Source organism: Crinia signifera, chromosome 12, assembly GCF_055691185.1.
Source record: "Crinia signifera chromosome 12, ASM5569118v1, whole genome shotgun sequence".
NCBI classification, from domain to species: Eukaryota; Metazoa; Chordata; class Amphibia; order Anura; family Myobatrachidae; genus Crinia; species Crinia signifera.
Window position 1 is genome coordinate 9,178,351 of NC_139228.1, and position 16,965 is coordinate 9,195,315.

Genomic DNA, 16,965 nt, shown 5'->3' on the forward strand with positions numbered 1-16,965 from the left:
TGTGCCATTGCACGCAGTGCCGTTCTACGCTGTGCCATTGCACGCAGTGCCATTCTAGGCTGTGGGCCTGATGCCTGATCTGGAGAAGAACGTAATCCAGCCACACTGTGTACCCAGAGTAGGACATCATTTTTAAAGCACACTAGAAAATGCATCTTAAAATTGTTTGGTTTTTCACTAGTCTGTGTGTGATCCGTCCGTCCCCTCATGTCAGCGTGCACGCCTTCCCCTACTCTCTGGAGATTACTCCACATTATAGATGCGGGAGACATGAAGTAAAGTCTGATGAGGCGCACTGTCACCCCATCGCATCAAAGCAAGTACAAGCCACTGAAGTCTCCTGAAGGTGGAAATCCTTTTGACATACAAGCAGTTTTTCTATCTCCGGCCCAGCAGAAAGGCCATTTCTAACCGCATCAAGATGATTGAGTTCCTGTCCTATAACTTATCGAGCAGATGTAGATTTGTGTGGCAGCCAGCAGATGGCGGTATGACACAGAGCACAGCGTGGTCTGATGCTGAGCGATGGTGGATATGAAAGAGTAGAAGGGTGGCAGCAAGGCACAGAATTGGGCATGGACATCGGAAGCCCACCATCATATGATGGCTTCCACCATCGGATTTTTCGATGTGATGGTAACTAACCATCGTATCAAAAGAATTTGATATAAAGAAAAAAATCATTTGATTTGCACATGTGCACAAACCATTATTCAGCATGGTCGACTTATTACATCACACGTCAGCAAAACTACAGGTGCCAACTGACAGGGGGCAGATTCTCAGTCGGACGCAAGACCAAATGCGTATATCTGCAAGCTGCATGGAAAGCAATCGCAGAGCGAGCAAGTGCTGTACTATGTATGTGCAATCGGGCGGCGAGTGAAAGTGTGGTTCCTCCCATTGGTGGATCTCTCTGTCTGTAACGGCCCTTTCTGTATGGTAATTGGATGCATCCATCTTGTGGTACTGTCCTGGGTGTGTAGGTGGAATTCTGTGCTCTCTTGCAGCGTGCATGGGGGTGGGTGCAGGTCCCTGTACTAATAATAATGGCTGCCAACAGAAACACACCAGGAGGGATCTCACATTGGTGGAAGGTGGGAAAAAGGCTGTCGCAACAGTATGAGCAGGAGCAGCTGCAGATATGTCTGACTGGCGGTCATGGTCATATTATCCTAGGGGTCTTTATATATAACTCTCAGTCTATGGCTTCCTGCTGCCCCCATTCCCCTGCTCACATTCTCGTCCTCACATCATGTCACTGCCCCTGTCACATGCAGCCCTGTCCTCACTGACACATCCCTCATCTCCTGATATACTCTGTGCTGCTGGGGACCCTGCTCCTCCCACTATATAACTCTCAGTCTGTGGCTTCCTGCTGCCCCCATTCCCCTCCTCACATCATGTCACTGCCCCTGTCACATGCAGCCCTGTCCTCACGGACCCTCATCTCCTGATATACTCTGTGCTGCTGGGGACCCTGTTCCTCCCACTATATAACTCTCAGTCTGTGGCTTCCTGCTGCCCCCATTCCCCTCCTCACATCATGTCACTGCCCCTGTCACATGCAGCCCTGTCCTCACTGACACATCACTTATCTCCTGATATACTCTGTGCTGCTGGGGGCCTTGCTCATCCCACTAAATAACTCAGTCTGTGGCTTCCTGTTGCCTTATTTCCCCCCCTTACATCATGTAACTACCCCTGTCACATGCAGCCCTGTCCTCACATCACTCATCTCCTGATATACTCTGTGCTGCTGGAAGATTTTGCTCCTCCCACTATATAACTCTCAGTCTGTGGCCTCTTGATTGCACCCCATAAATCTAGCACACACTGTTTCGCCAAATGCAGCACCTTCTAAGGAACTGATGTATGTTTTTGCTCCAGCTCAGATGTATGTGCTCCGCTATTGGGGGTGAAAGAGGACGGGGAGGGGTAACACTGAAGGTCACATAAGAGTAACAGCTCTTTATTCCCTCAATCAAACATGGGTGAATTATGAACGCCCACTCTCATCTCCAACATCTGCGCGGGTAACGTGAGCGCCATCTTTGGAAGCCGATAACAAGAGAGGTGCAGAAATCATGGAGAGAGAGAAAATTAGATTTGATTATTATTTAAATGCGCATATTAAACATGTAAATCCATCTGTCTCCTGCAGTCTGTCAGATCCTCCTCGGCAGATGGTCTCACCTCTTGTTAGTAGGGACGGGTACAGAGGAAATGGGGGAGTGAGGGAGTGGGTGGGGAAGGCGCAGGATCTGAGAAGATCTTCAATGCTAAATTTTTAAGTTTAAATGAAAAAAATTAACAAAATGATGAGTTTGGAGAAAGCTGTACAGAGATACACGAGAGGTGCGGTGCAATCAGTTATATAGGGGCAGATGTACTAAGCCTTGGAGAGACATAGCAGACAGAAATAAAGTGATATCAGAGAGGGCAATGAGGAAAGGTGTGACTTGGCTGCAGTCTGCAGCAAGGCCGCCATTTTGTATTTTGCTCTTCTCAAGAACACAAAGGATCCATGCTTACAGAGAGCGCACAAAATGGCCGCCTCTGCTGAGAAGCAAGACTTTATAGGATTTGTTTGTGCACTTATGTCCCTTACGCCTGACCCTATAGCCCTCATCAGTCTGAATTTATTTGACTAAAACCCCCATATCAGACCAAAGGGATGCAGCCGCTCAGATCAGGAACATAGGTGACCGCTTGGGGAGGTGGTCAGGAGCATGGTGGCTGTAGACAACTTTTTCCCAGAAGTTCTGTTCTGTCAGGCTGCACACCGCCCAGCAGCCATGGGTCACTGATCCCAAATGACAACAAAGGTCTATTAATTGACACAACACCAGCCATCATCATTAGCCCAATAGTGGCTTTGTGAAGAGTTTCCAATGGTGGGTGGATCACTTTCAGCTTGACACATGGGGGAAGTGGTGGGTGGTGTAGCCGACCATGACTTCTCAGACCTCATAGCCAACCCATACATTTAGGAATGGAGAGAGTGAGGTGAGGAGCAACACTGATGGCAAATGGGCCTAGTAAACAGCAAGGTTCTCTACAGCAGCCATCTTGTCACATGGCCATTAATAGCCTGGGATGGAGCTGATTGAATTCTAATGGGTTTAACAATACATGCCTGATCCTTTATGCCGATATCAGGTCATGGGCTCAGAGATGAGAGATAGAGAATTCATATAGAGCAGGGGTTCCCAACCGGTGGTACGCGTACCCCTGGGGGTACGCGTCCACCCGCTCAGGGGTACGCGGTGGCCCTGCCTGTAATGGCGGCTGTCAGCAGGGGTCAGGAGTTGCCGGGGACGGGTTGCCATGGAGTCCGCATTGGCACTGCCTATAATGGCGGTGGACAGGGGGGCGGGTTGCCGGGGAGTCGGGACAGGTTGCCGGGAGGGTATGCACCGCAGTGTCATGGCGGCGTGGTCGCAGAGACGCTGGGTTACCGTGGAGACGGAGACAGAGGCTAACCTGAAGCTGCAGCGCGTCACTTCCGCCCTCATCTGCAGGAATCAGGGCGGCTCCTAGGAAGCTCCTCGGCGGCATGGATAGCAGCGTGAATGGGGGCATTTTTCTAATCTACAAGCACTGGTAACTATATTTAAAACATATTATTTTATTTTTACTGACAGAACACACGGTTGGACGTTTGGGAATTAACCCCTCTGCTGCCATCTGCAATCCAGCAGGATGTACTAAAAGGAATGACAGTCTGGTTTTCTGAAAAGGAATGCCAATTGACTATAATGGTAGAAAATGACATTTATATGTATATTTCTGAAATTATTAAACATATCAACTATATTTTTGGTACACATCTTGCTAAGACCATTACATGGAATGACGCCCTTTGATATTTTCTCCCATTATAGTCAATTGGCATTCCGTTTCAGCAGACCAGACTGTCATTCTACTGTCATTCCTTTTAGTACCTCCCATTCATGATTCTCTCCTTCCCCATGCTTATACTATATTCTCTGGGCCTACCACACATAGAACACTCGGCTTGGACACTTGGGAATTAACCCCTCTGCACCAGCCCTCCTGCTGCCATCTGCAATCCAGCTCTATGGGGTATGGGTAAAAACCGGACCAGGACAAAACCCCCGGACCGCCGGACCAGACATCATACTCTGCATTTTGGAGCTTGTAGCGTCCGGTCCGGGGAATGTCCTGTCCGGGGGTGTCCTGTCTGGGGGTTCTGCCTGTGACACCTGTCATCAGGTAGAGGAGGAGGGGTAGAATAAAGTCTCCCTGTATGGTCCGGGCATGTAGCAAAAACCGGAGGGTCCGGACCACAGGGGGAGGCTGTAATCTCCCCTTCCCCATGTCCCTGATGATAGCTATCACAGGGACCCCCCCGGACAAGACACCCCCCGAACAGGACATCCCCCGGACCGGACCCTATAAGCTCCGGACTGCAGATTTTGATGTGCTGTCCGGCGGTCCGGAGTCTAGTCCGGTCCGGTTTTTACATAGTCCCAGCTCTATGCTTGGGTGGGGGTGATTTAACATGAGGGGGTACTCATAAATGAAAAGCCTAATCAAGGGGTACAGGAGACAAAAAAGGTTGGGAACCACTGATATAGAGAATCGGTTCCATGGAGCGCGTCTTTTGTACTCCGCGTCGTTTCGATTTGAGAGGCCAAATATTCATCTTCGCTTTTGCAAATGTATTTCTTGAAGGGATGCTCCACTATCCTAAAAAACGTTGACAGACAAAATATTAGATTAGGGTTTATTTAATTTTTCGGGGTTAGGCATAAGAATTAGGGAAACCTTATTAATGCATTGTCGACATTTCAATGGCGTCAACAATCAACATAATTAATGCCTGTAGGAACAATAATATTTTGTGCTAGCTCACACACACATACACACACACACACCCTGGATTTTGTGAGACTCCCCCCCCCCCCCCCCCCCGGCTTTTTTGACTTACGGGTTAGGCGGGCTAAGAATCTGTTTACCTGGGCTACTGGCCCGTACATGTGCCCACTCCTGATGCATCATGGGGATTTAAGCTTTGTTCTGTCAGCATATATCCAGTGGAAATCTCTAATGTAAGGGGACTTCTGTGCTGGCTCTGGCTAATGGTGCCCCTAGCCTCATGGCAATATGGTCCCTGATATGTTGAACCCTTTGGTAGACGGTCGTCTTTGCCACAATTGTACCCACGAAGTGGTACAAGCAGCTGTATATGGCTTTCCTCCCCAGGGTTCTCCTGAGGGTGTGCCGTGTAGGGGATCCATTACTGTAACTTAGTATGACTTTAGAATACGATCCACATGTCTGAAGACAATAATAAAGCATTTCTTCTCACCGTCTGGGGAGACGGATACAAATATATATATATTTATGTCCCATGCATGCAGCTATAAAGTGCACTTCCCCGGGGCACGGGGTGGTTTGCTTTGTAATATGTCAGTATTTCCATTAAGTCCCTTGGGAAATCTCAGATGTGCTGTTCCGCGGGCTCGGGTCACAGTCGTGTATTATTCATGGCACAATAAAAGCCGTCTTTTCCGGGCTGGGGGGGGGGGGGGGGGGGGGAACGCAGTCATTTTGGATTCCAGTCAGGAGTTGCTGGAGGAAGAGAGGAGGAAGCTGGTGACAGTAAGCGGAGGCGACGTCTGGGGAGCTGGACGGAGGGCGGACAATCAATATGGCAGTAATGACAGTGATCAGAGTACTCTGACTTAGTATGTTCATTATGCGCCGGACAGTTCCCAGATACCGATGAGGCTCATTCATATAAACGTCTTTCAGGCTGGAACACATGGCAGATGGACTGTGCAGGAAATGGGGGGCAGATCCGGGATTGGTGGCTCCAGGTGGTGGACAGGTCAATCGTACAACGTCTGAGCCCATATACTAATATAACGCAGAATAATATTGTGTTTCTTGGCTTTGTTTATTGATCTGGAACATGCCGGGACTTTATAGGGGTGGGATGCAACGGTCGATGGAACGTATAAGGAAATTTCCTGGGCTTTATCCAAACCAACTTTTACTCCCAATCAGAGTAAACGTGGATGGTAACACATGAAAAAGTACAAAAATAGAAGGGAAAGATCCTGAAAAACTCATGTCGACCTTTTGTCAATTTCAACCTATTGCATGTCAAAGTTTTAGTATTGACTCGTTGCCTATATAGACAGTAGGCCTCATTTGGGGGTGGTTACCGGACGTTTTCTGGGTGTTTCAGGGGAAGTCATGTGACGTGGAAAAGATGGCCTTGCACCTCGCGGGGCAGTGCATACCTGATCACAAGGCTCCAAATCTTTGCCCAGCGATCAGGTCCGTGAGCCATCCGGGCATCTCCAGCTTCTTGCAGGCTTGTATATCCCTGTGCCACACACAGCCGGCCCTAACCTGCTTCCTAGAATGTCCAGGAGGTGATATACCCTATGTGTGAGGGACACAGACACAGGGAGCCGTTACCCGTCCTGCTGCCGAGCTCTTACACCTAATGTCTGTAATTAGGACTCTGTGCGTCACCGCTTGCTGAGGGCTGTGCTGGCTCTTCATCTCTCACCGGCCGGCGTGATGGCTGGGAGACGGCGTCAGATCACTGATTTCCAATTATTTTTAAATGAAAATTGCCACAAGTATATTTAAATTACATGTTCATGGGCCATTTACTATGACAAATATGAGGTCATTGAGCTGTCTATTCAGGCTGAGGGCCGGGCAGTAACGGCTTCTGCTGTGGACCTGCGGAATAAAATTAACCCCAATTCTGCCATATAAGTGTGTGTGTGTGTGTGTGTGTGTGTAGGGGGTGTTACCCATAAGACATCGAGTCTCATTTACAATAGAGAAATGTCCAGGATTACTGCAGAGGGCCTGCGTCTGAGAAGAGAGCGAATGCCGATGTGAATGTGTATAGGCCATACCTGCCCAAGTTAGCCACTCCCCCTTCCCAGTACCGGGGGCCGCGTAGAGTTATCGGTGACCCTACCCATATTCACTCCACTGCTACATTGGTTTGTGTCTCTGAACCAGACCCCAAATCCTCGTTATGAATGGCCAATCACGTTTAAAGAATGAAGCGCAGGCTCCTGTCAATGTCCCTCTGTTATTTCTGGTAACACTCCCTTACAGTATGTAAGCCTGAGGGTTACCAGCCGCCTGGGTGACTGCAGACATCCATCAGAAGATCTCGCTAATTGTAAGATATTGACTCGCAGGAAAGTGACATAATTGATGTCTCTGTTGCCGCATCGTTATCATGACAGGAACGATGTTGTGAAACCTCTTTAACTGTTCAAACCCCTGAAATTCTGCCACAGTTTACAATATATATATTGAATGTTTGTGGGCAGCGCACAGTCTATGTAAGCGTACCCAGGCTGGCTGTAGGATCTGGTCATAGGATCCAGATACCCCAGCATCCGAAAATGCAGACCCTAGAACAGGCGCAACAAAGAGCGCTGATCCGGTATTTGGCCGCCCTGCCCTCTGGCAGTGGTAATATAAGTGCTATCGATGCCACCTATGCATTAAATGTCACAACGCAGCTTGTTGTGCCTGGCAGATGCTAATTTACCAAGAACTCTGTATTAATTAATCGGCGGTAGCAATGGTATTTCAGAGTCTGGTTATAAGAGGCCTGTTCACAAAGCAGAAATGGTTGCTTATGTACTGTGGTTCCTATGCTGGAGCAATGCGGCCATTCCAGGAGTCTTCATTAGAACTGTCCCCACAATCCTGGTGGTTTGGAAAGAGTCCCATCATTTTTTAGCAGACGGCTGGTACTTTCGTGTAAAGAAACTTTTCTGCTCCCTAAATCCAGCTCTTTTTGCACAAGATAAGGTCTGCAGAATATTTAGATACCGTTGGTGATACAATTTGAATTTGGGCAGAGAACCAGCACGCACCCAAGTGTAGCAGTAATTCAGAGAGAATCGCTGACACCTGCTGGTCAGAAGGGGTAGTGAAGCCTCTCTCTAGAATTTTTAAATTCTTCTACATCCTCCAAATAGAACTTTTTGTCACAGGGTAGATTCCGGTCCCAGCAATTACACGAGATCGGACTGGCATGACTATTCAATGAATACTAAGAAATAAGCTAATATTTCAAAACCGGACTTGAGAGGAACTTAAGTTATAATTCAGATGTCTAAGAGCCACTTCCAGAGTCCAGAACCCAATCTCAGGCGCACTGTTTCATTACAAGGAGCCTCATAATCAGTGAATGGGGCAGGCGAGTGTGGCTCTTGGGGAAAGCAATTTTTTCCTAACACTTACAATAAACTGCTTTTAATGAGCATTTAATTAACTTCTAACAACGTGTCTGTGGCAAGGTGATTTGGTTCTTAAATGTTCTCTCTTTCCCATTCCACATAGCTATTGATATTCCGCTAATCTGCAGCGGGTCCCGTCACATTGAATAAACCTTGGGCTTTCAATGACTGCCAGGGACAGGCAAGCCAATGAGTTGGATACTTTCATTCCTTACAGGTTGAGCGGGACATCTGCTCATGGCTTTGGCTGTGGAAAGTGATTGCAGATATCTCTGTAAGTCTCATTTGGCGGATACACTTCAGCGCACTTAGCAAACGCACCACAAGAACAAAAGCTGGAGGCATCAGGATCTCAGTTAGCATCCGTCTGGGTTCAGATCTTTCGCCGTTCCCTCTGGCCTAGGTTACACCAGAAGACAGGGTCATGTGCCACATGCATGAAGTTGGTCATGGGCGATCATGGGCAGTGGCTCAAGGTGGCAGACATATTGGCGGTTTGATGTGTCAGGCACAGCGCCAGAAGATACAGTTCCTGCGACCCTGGTGGCCAAATTCTGAATGACATTCGCATCTGTAGGGTCACTCCAAAGATATCCGACCACAAATTGGGCAACTGTTGACAACTCCAGAAGCAGGCACAACCAACTTGCAGCACGCTGGTGGCAAGGAAGCGTTAATCTTCTACATGTCTTGTTCTGAATCTCATCCCATGGTTGTTTGAACTTTCCGTCACACGTTTGTAGAGCAGAGTTATCTGTCAGCGGAAGAGGTGGGCAGATGGATGGCTGTCTCCTGTCACCGGAGAATATCGATTGGGCAGGAGGCAACGAGGGTCCTGTCAAACTGTAACCTCTCTATCCACAGGAAGAGAAACAAATCTTCGCACAGGACGGAAAGTGGAGGCCATCAATAGAAACACACTGACGTGGGAACGGCTGGCTCTCCATCACGCCGAGGACAGCGCGCCTCAATATCTTCTACATGACCTCACCGTCTGATAAGTGTTTGGTCCAGGACAACGTATAAATCGCACATTTGTTGTCCTGCAAGACGGGCGGGAGATGGATGGCCGGCTGCAGGAGTCGCTGTAGGAGATGAGGAGCACATTTTGGAAACAGATGAAATAAAAGAAAGCTTTGCGGAATGATTCCACGCCAAGCACTACATTGCTGCAGGACTTGGCCTGTGTCTTTGTCCATCGCCTAGAAGTGACATTCAGCAGATAACACCACAGTTTGACTTCTAAAACAAGACTTCAATGTGCAGAGCAAGTTTATTAAAAAATTAGATAAAGACTAGCGAAGAGGGCATTTCGAGGGGCAAAGCTTCCTGAAAGGAAGCACAGCAAACCCCCTCCCACAGTAAAAAGAAACACAAAAATTGTTTTAAATGTAGAACTGGCTCAGGCTGGGAGTGGTCCTGTGGTCTGGTGGTGGCTCCTCTGCCACCACATTAGTGCTGGTGATGATACGGACATATAGTCCGCCAGCAGACCATGTGACCTTTCCCATTAACATTGCCACATCCATGTCATCCACAGGCCAGGAGTTGGGACATCAAAACTTGGCATATTCAACAACTGGGGTGTTGTGGTAACTGCCTCAGCTACAACCTTGCCTAGGACACGACCGGCCAATACATTAAGCACACACAAACATACATACCAACATGAGTTTACACCAAATACTATCCAGCCCCTTGTATCAGCGATGGACGGAGGTTGGAAAGGTTGCAGTAGATCATACAGATGTACGTCACTCTGACGTCTCCCCGGATTAATCTTCCCCTCTCTTTCAAAGACTATTTTCCCTTCTTGTTTAACAGAATTATGCTCCACGGGAGCCCAGCAAATCGCCACTAATTTTATTTAACTGCACTTACACCAACATCAGCAAGGAAGCAAGGAGTGGACTTAATTAAAACCTAATGTAGACAGGACATGGTCACCTTGCCAGCAGGAGCTGTGTGAAATCAGACAGCAGAAAAGGAGGGAGAACAAAGGAAGCGGAGAGTGTAAATGGTCTAGAACCAATTAATTGGGTAATGCTGTTTCCTTCAAAGGCCCCCAAGATGGTGGCATTGTCGGGAGGAGCCGAGAGACGCGTTCTGCAGGCACTTTACTTCAATGCCAAATTAACAAAGAAAATAAAGACGAGACGATGTTTCAAGTAAAAAGGGAACAATAATTATTCTAGATGCCAGGAAAACGGCTTAGACGGTGGTGTGGGGCGTTTTACTCTGACTCACGCATTTCACAGGCAGCACCGTAGAGCACTGAGGGGCAGATCTATTAAGCTCGGTGAAATGATAAAGTGTCTGGTTTTTATCACCGGCCAATCAGCTCCTAACTGTGACGTTACAGGCTTGGTTTGAAAAATGACAGGTAGGAGCTCATTGGCCGGTGATAAAACTTTCACCGAGTTTAATAAATCGACACCACAGATCCCACTAGTGTTCTAGATCTTGGCATCTTCCAAATCCTGAGCAGTTCCTCTTCCCTGCCTGGGGTGGTGCTCTATGCTGTGGTGCTTATAGAAAACTGTGGTCTGTACGTCAGTCCTCAAATACAGACTATACTGTGCTAGATGCACCACAGCAGAGAGCCTTTAGCTGTTGCTATACTCCAACAAATGCAGTGCAGCCAGTAATGTCCTTGAATTGCAAAATTGCAAAAAAGACCCCTAAAGCTGGGTTGCTTCTAACTCTAAGCTGGTGCCCCGAGAACGGATGGATCTATGAAACTGTATGGCGATGCGGGCAGCACAGATGGTGTAATGGTTATTATTGCAGCACTGGGGTCTTGGGTTCCATGGCTATAACTGTGTGGAGTTTGTTTGTTCTCCCTGTGCTCGCTAAGGTACCTTCCAGGTACTCCGGTATCCTCCCACAAAAATATTCTGATAGGTAAATTGGCTCCCAGCAATGTTAACCCTACTATGAATGTGTGTGCGTGTACATGCAGTAGGGAATAGAGTGTAAGCTCCACGGTGACAGGGACTGATGACCAAAATAATGGTGAATGGCCAAATGATCTGTGTACAGCGCTGCGGAATATGTGCGCGCTATATAAATAACTGGTAATAAATAAATAATATTTACTAGACTTGCACACTCCCATTCTCCGCACCTCTCCCCCCACCCTACAGATGTTTTTCCCCATTAATAATTTATTGTCATACAGAGCGGCCACTGGGAAGCTGCCGCTTTCATTACGCTGAAGAATGAGAAATGAGAGGGAGCAGCTGGGAGGGGAATTATCATTAACATGAAGACATGTACGAGAGAGAAGATTGAAGTCTGGAGATAGAAACACGGGCTGGGTAATGAATAGCAGCCTCCCGCCTCGCCTCTCGCTGTGCTACCAGGGTTTCATTCACCTTCTTTGTGTAGCACCAACTGCATTTGTCACTCGCAGGACAAAGACGCGCTTCCATATTTGTTACTTGAAAGAAACTTGCATCTCCCTTAACAAGCGGACTTGTAGGCATTTTGTATTCATGGATGCTGTATCTTGTTAGGGTAATTTTCTTTTGTGCAGTGTTCTAGAAGTGATACATTACGTGGCGGGAAGCAGACGTGACCTGTGGAGTCTTTTGCCGTAGCCGCCCTGTGAATATATGCGGACACTGGTGTCAGCCCTTCCCCGGTGTACAAGGCACACCACGTGGCGGACTGAGGCACCCGACTTTGAGCCTCTTCCAACACTGTAATACCACTTGGTGCCTACTGGTACCATTCCCATATTAGGTGCAGGTTTTTCGCCTGAGTGTGGCCTCCAATATGACTGATTAATCGTCGAGGGATTTTGTCACATTCAAGTTCATGGTGCCCGCACCTGGCTTGTGTCTTTGCGCCATTAAAACACTGCTAAGGAAGAGGTAGGGATGGACATCAACACTCGCTGATCTAACACATCCATGTTTTTCCTCGGATGGAGAGGTTTTAAACATTTGATGTTGGCTTTCCGATGTTTCCCCACCATTGAAAGGTCTAAAACCATTGGTCTGCTCAGAATGTGGCTCCGCTGAGACACAAGTGTGTGGATGTGCAAACCATCGCAACAGTTACACCATTGAATAGTTTTCAACCAATTGTAATGAGCCATCCTTCGATGTTGGTCAACCCGGCATCCATTTCACTCCAGACTTCCACGTTCCATCCCTATAAAGACATCAGTCAGATTAAACGCACAGAGGGGGGGGGGGGGAGCTGCTGCATAATTTCCAGCTGTGAGGTTAGAAGATGGCCACCTACCCCACCTAATGGTAGACATTTGTAGAGGTCTCTAGCTTAGGTCTTTTAGATCTATTTTGTAGAAGTCTGTCCAAAAAGTCATAACGTCCCATCTCATCTATTTTTTAAAAATATTTTATGGATGAAAAAACTTTTCCAATGACAAAGTCACCCCCGAAAGCTGAAATCTTTGTTCACCGCGACATCCGGGAGCAGATTCAGTAACACCGCGATAACCTCACATTGCAATGAAATGTTTTGCCTCCCTCTAAAGACAGCCGCTTGTGAAGGCCATGTGAGTACGGTAAGTGGAAGACAGAGGAAAGGGGCAACTCACAACAAAATCTACAGTAATAGTCAAAATGTTTCACTATACAAACACAGCCGACATAATGGGTTTGTCGCAATACTGGTATACACCTCTATAATGCAGCCATTGGGACCCTTTGGGCTCACATTGGCCTCTGCGGTGTAATCTGGGGTGGTAGAAGCACTTGTGAAATACTAAGAACACATTCATTTCATGTATCCTGGGCGCTTTGGAGAGAAATAAAGGTCGGAAATCAGATGAACCATAAAGCACAGAGAAGCCGACATCTCGCACTCAATGCAATTAGACATAAAATGCGGCGAAGATGAAATTACCAAACAGAGAACGAGGAAAAACAATATAAAGAATCATTAAATCCCAGCGCTCCACATAACGGCCTGACATCATTTACTCTGTCCTTTGCTGCATCTAAATTCTAATGCAATGCAGACCGGCATACTCTACACTGCCTTTGGGGGGCGGTATAGTTACATGGCTAAATGTGCTGGCATCATGGTGCCGGAAGTCATGGGCAGAGGACGTGATAGAGATAAGCCTTTTGTGGTATCTGTACAACATGGGCAGCCGTATACTGTGGGTTCTGCAGACAGTACGTGATTGCAGTGGAATTTGGATAATATACCGGGCATTATATGCAGGCATAGTAACCTGGGGTCTCCATATAATACATGTAGGACTATATATTGTGCTGGAGCTTTTCCAGGTGGCAGAGTGACAATATAATAGGCGCTGGTCAGTGCCCTCTCCCTCCTCCCCCGAAACGGACAATAAATCTTCAATAGTCTCCTGAGAACATGGTTATCGTTCTGTCCCAGGTGTACGCTGTATGTCCACCATTAAATACAATATGGAGCCAGTAGTCATCTACACGAGAAGTTCTGTGATAGTGTTAGCAAAGCGAACAGCAGGCACTCCCATCTGTAAGGAAGCAGCAGACGCTATGGCTACCGCAACTACCTGTGGCCAACCCAATGGCTTCTCCACATTCAGAAGATGAATATTTGTCAGCTTGAAATATATTTTGTTGCCCCAGGTTATGCTTTATACAGTATACGCCTATAAATGAGCCAGCTGAAAATGTACAACTACTGAACGACAACATCTGAGTGATGTAGCCAAGAATGCCCATCTAATGACATCATTCACTGACGTCTCTGTGACATCATCTGTGCCAGGATAGGAGGACTTAAGAGCCCTTTTTAGAAAGCGCTGATCAGAGGTCTGCGCTAGTCTGTAGGTGCAGGGAAAAGTACGGACAAAAACTGCATGTTGGATAAATGTCAAAGATTACAAGGGATCAAAAACCCATCTGGGAGAATAGAATAGATGGAGAGGGTAGCGAGCCCCGCTGTCTGAGTCCGGGCAGTCGGGATCCTGATGTCGGGCTAATGACTGTCGGGATCATATACCACACCCGAAGAGAAGATATTTTGAATTGCTTCCCGATAAATTTCAAAATGACTTTGTTGTGTCGACTCATTCCTAAAATTGGACTTTGCTTCCGATAGGAAGGACATTTGCACTAGGAAAATGATGGACAACCCCTTGGTCATTATTGAAACATAACCTCTTCTCTTCAAGAGCGCCTTTCCGAGGTGGTTATAAACACGTAGGACATGACTGGCCAAATTGGTCTTTGAGATCAACCAATAGGTCACATTTTTTCTAGACCACATAGCTGGTGCACAGGTGCAGTCATTACTAATTATCATATTTCCTAGACCACCTACTAGTGCACAGATGCAGTCATTGCTGTCACATTTCCCAGACCACCTAGCTGGTGCACAGATGCAGTCATTACTGTCACGTTTCCCAGACCACCTAGCTGGTGCACAGATGCAGTCATTACTAATTGTCACATTTCCTAGACCACCTAGCTGGTGCACAGGTGCAGTCATTACTGTCACGTTTCCCAGACCACCTAGCTGGTGCACAGGTGCAGTCATTACTGTCACATTTCCCAGACCACCTAGCTGGTGCACAGATGCAGTCATCACTGACTGTAACATTTTCCAGACCACCTAGCTGGTGCACAGGTACAGTAATTGCTGTCAATTCCCAGGCCCCCTACCTGGTGCACAGGCGTGGTCATTTCTAACCGACACATTTTCAAACGTGCTGCATTAATTTCTTACCGACACATTCTACACACCCACAGGAGGCCTGGAAAACTGAGTAGATCTCGAGGACCAGCGGTTTTGCCACCCCTAGGGTAGGAGAAGCCCAATTGTCTAAACAAAGCCAACATCTCCACTACTGGACTTGCTCTTGACAGATCTACCGATCAGCCAAGCAGCACCATGGGAAATTGTTGATGTCCTACAAGTACGAAGGTTGTTATTGGGTTAAAACCTTTGTTGCTGGTGCTCTGTAGACCGAGATTTTCTCGTTAATAAACAAGACAAGTCTGAAGAGTCATTTAGAAACGGATCATCTAATCCCTTAATTTCACGTTTCTCTCCCCGGCTCCCGTAAAGAGCATTTCTATCAACCGAGTGACAGGTAGATAACTTGTAATCATTTACCAGACGGTTGGACCGTGGTGTTTTACGGCTAAACTCCTCCAAGGCAACGCTCGGAACGGTTAGATCTGTAAGGTATATTTATATCTCACTGCCAATAAACAACTCCTTGTTGTACAAGAGGTAGAATTATCTGCATACTTAATCATGACAGCATGTTTTCCCCCCTCTCTTTCGTTCTCATTAAGCACGGAACATGTACTCGATGAGAGTCGACAAACATCTGTTGCATCGAGAGGCATCGGGGTAGTTTGTTCCAACGCTGGAAGGCTCGTTTAACCCCTGCACGGCTAGAAAATTTAAGGGGAGCCATTCCCAATTTCAAGATGTAATACTGAATAAAACGCAGATATTACAGCCAAGCCCTTTAAACCAGCTTGCCGCACTATCTGCAGTGTCTATTTTAATACACACTATACAAGCGCACTGACAAGAGTTTAAATGTTCGAGGCGCGACATTTGCTAGTTCCGGATCACAGATCTCTATTAATTAATGATGAAGCGTTAGCACTATGTGTGCCATTTTATTGATGCTGAACAGCGTCTCCGGACGCCAACGTAATTTTCTTATTTTATACGGGGAGAAAGGTGCAAACATAAGCTCGCTCTGTTGGATGGGGGGGGGATGGTTAGATGGTGACGGGGGCGCCAGTAAATGTATAATAAAGTTTGGAGCTGAGCATTAAGAATGCAGGAAGAGACACTGCAGAATGGCTGTCAACATAGAAATGCAGCATTGGGATAATATACGCCCTTGCCCCCAACAGGGAACAGGACAGATACTTTTGCGAGAAAGTTTTCATCTTTATTAACTAAGAATACCTCGATATGCACTGTTGGTAGCAGCAGGCACTTGCAGTTACATTTTATTCTATGGCTCTCACACCATTGATCAGTACATAGTAGGCCATGGCTGTTGATGCCATATTAATAAGCGATGCACATAGAGCTACACTGCAACAGCGCCCCTAGGGGATAAGGAGGGCAGTGGGAGTACATGAAATAACAGTTTCCTTTGCTATTACAAAGCCAGTATGCTTGTGCATCTGTCTTATGATAGTTTTCCTATACCTGTCACAGGCTTACATCATCCAACTGTGTGCGGCACTGACACTGCGTGCAACCCCTGAATCAGGCTCCACATCTATATTATAAACGAAACCGCTATCTGGAATTTCCTGAGATATATACAGAGCTTCATCAATGGTGTATCTAAGTGGTTGCACACCACACTCCCTGCACCCATGCAGCTCCAGGAGGAAGGAGGAAGTTCATCAGGAGACCATTTTCCCGAAGACCAGCACAGCCCTAGTGTCTACCAACTCTCAACACCAATGTGCTGCCGGCTACAGTGGAGGGGCCGGAGGAGACGGAACACGGGCCCCTCTTCTCTCAATATGCTCCTGGGTCTCATGCTGCAATCTCTGGCTGCCTACAAACATTCCAGGAAGCCGTAATGGCGGCTGTGACCTGGTGGGATAAGACCATAGGGTCGTCCTCTTCCCAGTAGAAAGGCGTCTGTGGTGTGTTCTGATCACAGCACATATTCCCCTTACAGATGGCCTGCCATTCGGGATGTTAGCGCAGCGTTGTAATAAGAGGATATTTTGCAAAA

General features: G+C 47.2%; 2 protein-coding genes across 9 annotated transcripts in view; one reads left to right on the forward strand and one right to left on the reverse strand.

Moving 5' to 3' along the window:
* LYSMD1 (LysM domain containing 1) overlaps nt 1-16,965 on the forward strand; it is a 146,687-nt gene that overhangs the window by 129,215 nt on the left and 507 nt on the right. The window lies entirely within an intron of this gene.
* Nucleotides 1-16,965, reverse strand: part of TNFAIP8L2 (TNF alpha induced protein 8 like 2) — a 422,216-nt gene that overhangs the window by 33,434 nt on the left and 371,817 nt on the right. The window lies entirely within an intron of this gene.